We start from the raw sequence: 4,314 nt of genomic DNA on the forward strand, positions 1-4,314 counted from the left end.
CCTCTTTCCTCTTGAGTTCCTAGGATTTTACCCATATAATATTAAGGGTCTGATAACTGTCTCATAGATTTTCAATTTGAATCTTAATGGCCTTCTGCCTTGGAAATAAGACCCAAAGGCAAATCTATTTTTGATAAGTAATTTTACCTAGGCCAAGATTCGCGGTTTTGTCTCTCGATTAAACAAAACTAGAAGTAAACCAATCAGCTATACCTTTGAGTCTTTATTCTGAAACGAAAGAGAGTCTGATATTGACAACTATTTGAGGCTCACACGTGCGCGCGCGCACATACACACGTATATATATATATATATATATATATATATATATATATATATATATACATATATATATATATATATATATATATATATATATATATATACACGTGTATGCGGGTGTAGCATGGAGGTAGCATGCATTTACAAATGCTCCTTGTTGTTTATCTCTACAGATTTGTGATTTATGAATCATTATTAATGTATGAGGTCTAGTTGTGGAGTTCAATTTTGCGATTTAATTTTTGTTAAAACCTGAACATTCCATGAAAGTAGAGGGTAGAATTAAATGCACCTTTTAACATTTTCTTAACCTATTGTTGACATTTCTAGGTTCGGTAATTCTGGATAAATCCATATTTAGATGGTAAGTAAACGAAAATAGAATCAGCCATGTGATATTAGAAGCAGTCAGAATTCCTAGGTAATTTTCTTGTTCATCTATTCGTTTAAAAAATTGCCTGTCATCACTCGACACGAAAAATATAAATTTGATACTCGTATTCACTAGTTTATCAAGGCAAAACGAAAATCTATATGGCAAGCAACTTCATCTCTCTCTCTCTCTCTCTCTCTCTCTCTCTCTCTCTCTCTCTCTCTCTCTCTCTCTCCTTTTTACAAAGATAATGTTGTTGACACTCTCCTAACAGTTCAGTAATTGCGGTGTCACCATGGAATAATATACCCTATTGCAAACCCCCTATCAGTTATTTTATTTTGCATCAAATTATTTGATCTTAATCTTTCCGTACTAATTTATCGTTTGTTCTACGAGTATACAAGGTTCTATTTATACTGTATAAATCTTTCATTGATCTCGTACATGGTCAAGTCACGTGTTAGTTTCTTCTATAATGATTTTCTTTGCTTAGCCACAAAAATTATTGTTCCTTTTTTTTTTAACTTGATACTTCGGTTGGTTGTTAATTTATGTCAATAAAAATCTGTTATTTAGGTACGTTTTGAGGCTCATAGTCAGCTAAAGATCCAAAGTCAACAAATTCTCTGTTAGATAACCTAATATTCGAATAATGCTGTTAACAGTGATGATAACACTCATTCAAAAAAAAATCCATCAAACTCCTTTGGTATGTTGTAATTTCCATTATTTTCTTCCTTTTCCACGAGGTTCATACTTTCATCTACCAGCTTGCCTTTTCCAGAATTAATTTAGACCGTAGGCGTATTTGAAGTCTGTACCAACCATGTGCGAACTCGGGGTTAAGGTTGGGGTTAATTCGGTTCACCTTTTGCTCGACCTTGACCTTGACCTATGACCTATGACCTAGAATTATCAAAATTGAATCACTTCCACGTCTCAACATAACGATTAATCCCTGAAAGTTTCACTACTATATGAGTAAAATTAGGTCCAGGAAGTTGTTCACAAATAACAAACTGACAAACGGACAAACAGGAGTGAAAACATAAACTCTTTCCAACTTCGTTGGCGGAAGTAATTGAGCAATAGTTAAGCGAGGGAATATAAAGAATCAACAATGCTTACAAAATTGCTTCTCAGAGAAGTTCTGTTTCTCGCAACATCTTTTTCATCATCTGGGAATTTCCTTCGTTCGAATTTACCTTTATCCGAGTTATTGTTCATGGTGACTTTGATGCTGATCATTTCGGTATTTCCTTTTATTCCTTGCTCTGTTTCCTCAATATTTAAATTTTTATATTCTTGTTAAGAGAACTATTTTTAAAACGTCTGTAAAACAATCTACAGAGGATTTAAGAGAGAGAGAGAGAGAGAGAGAGAGAGAGAGAGAGAGAGAGAGAGAGAGAGAGAGAGAGAGAGAGAGAGAGAGTAGGTCCATTTATCATGAATGAAATTGGCAGAACATCTGTACTGCTTTTATTGATCGTAGTTTCACTCACAAAATCAATCAAAAAACGTATTGTGAAAAATAAAACTCAAACATTGATTACCTCTGGAATATATAATCACGCGAATCCTTATATGATTTATATTCTCAGCAGCCGTTTATTCGCAAGCTTTAGGCCATGAAAAAAAAACAAAAAAAAAACGTATTCATTTGCAATGATCGATTTTTCTTACCAGAAATCCAGTCTGTTATTGATGAACTGAACTTTCTGTAGCCACAAAATCCGTTGTTCGTCTCTCAAAACAGCAACAGACAACTGAATGATATAAATTACTAGCGAATAGTATGACCTTATGATCGCAAATGAAAACTGATATGAAATAATTCATTTTTTAATTTTTTTGAGACAATGGTATGAGCTAGAAAAGAATGGCATAATACTATATTTTATTTTGCCCTATAGACTTTTCTGTTACATTGTTCATAGAATATATCCACTATTAGAAATGTAGTGTTTCTTGATTAATTCACAGATTATTTAAAATCCAAGAAAGAATACAATATTGGATCTTTCTGTTGATTTATGTTATAACGTCAGTGTAAAATTTACGGCTGTGACAGACAATCAGTGCAATTTACGCCCATTGACATTCTATGTAAAAAGAAGGTAGAATATTGTTTCAGGTAAAACGAATGAAATCCATTCGGACAACTAAAGGGAAAAGTCGAGCATTTCCGAGGGACAAAAACAAACCGGCTCTTGACTTAAGGGATTCTAATGTAATAATGCGGAAAAGGCATCCAGTACTCCGGAAGTAGATTACATAAAAACCTAATCAACACCGTTTACTTTTAACCATATATTATCCAAAGCACATTTGTATAAAAGAAGATAGAATCTTTGATTCAGACGAAAACTGGAGAGGAAAGGGAGAGGATTAATGAAATTGCTGTTGAGTGTGTAAAATCAGAAACTTAGACTGTGTAACGTTATGACTTACAACAATAATGTTGCCTATAGTAATTACTTTGATAAGGCAATTAGATAGGAAACTATACGGTACTTTATTGATGAGGTCGAATCACTCGCGAAAGAAGTTCGACTGCCAGGATCTTTCGCCTTACATATTATTAAACGACTTGGAAATATTGAGAAAGTTTAAGTGAAACGGAATGAATTAGGTCATCCGAAAGATTTTTTCTTAAATCTACAATGATAATGAAAATAGATCATAATTTCAGAAAGATGAAAATGACATTAATAATAAAAGAAGCTATTTATCATGAGCAGGATAAATATAATTTTAATGCAAAGATTGGAGACTACAGAACATGAGACTTAAAACTGATGAAAACAGTTTTGCAACATCATAAGTCAGTAAACAACTGAGGAATCCTTTAGCAATGGAAAAAGTTTTGCTGTTTCATTATGGATCTGGATCTCGCAATTAGGTGAAACTGAATGATACTCTAAACTGTATTGCTTTCACAACTGCTGTCCCTTATCTTGTTTCTTGTGAAAGATAGGTCTTGTTTCCGAAGTGTCATAAAAGTAGTACTAAGAATTTTGAAATATTCACTTTCCTACTTCTAGAATATCCTACTCTTTCATAAAACAACATTGCCAAAGATGTTAGTATTGATATCACATCATGGTTATTTTTTTAAACATTTATCATTATGGAATAGTTGAAATCAATGGCTACCCATATGGCCAAAAGATCTTGAGTATGATGAAGAGAGAATCTTTCAGAACCATTATTTACAAATAACTGAGACTTGAAATGAGAGGGTGGGGCTTGAGTCCCAACAGGGCACTTTCGGTGAAGACAGGACTTCATGAAGACAAATAAAAACCGTAAGAATTGAAATTTTAAATCTTAAATTTTGAATTTTGAATTAAAACGAGCGATGTCATTCACGGCAAACTCCGCTGCTTCATGTACGGGAACCTTCTTGAAAACACTAACATAGTTGAAGTATCCATCAATAATAGTAAACGCGCGTAAATCTGAGCCTGCGAAAATTCGGTGATGTCGATTTTGACCTTTCAAGGTCACAAAACGTCACAGGTCATGGTATAATTCTAAAAACCCTGTAAGGTTTTCTGTTTTTCAATAATAGCAACCGAGTGAATATCTGTACTCGTTCGAAACTTATGGACCGTTGAAATTCGGTGACATTGAAAATTCAACCCCCCCAACTT

Source organism: Palaemon carinicauda, chromosome 16 (genome assembly GCF_036898095.1).
Source record: "Palaemon carinicauda isolate YSFRI2023 chromosome 16, ASM3689809v2, whole genome shotgun sequence".
In the NCBI taxonomy this organism is placed as follows: domain Eukaryota; kingdom Metazoa; phylum Arthropoda; class Malacostraca; order Decapoda; family Palaemonidae; genus Palaemon; species Palaemon carinicauda.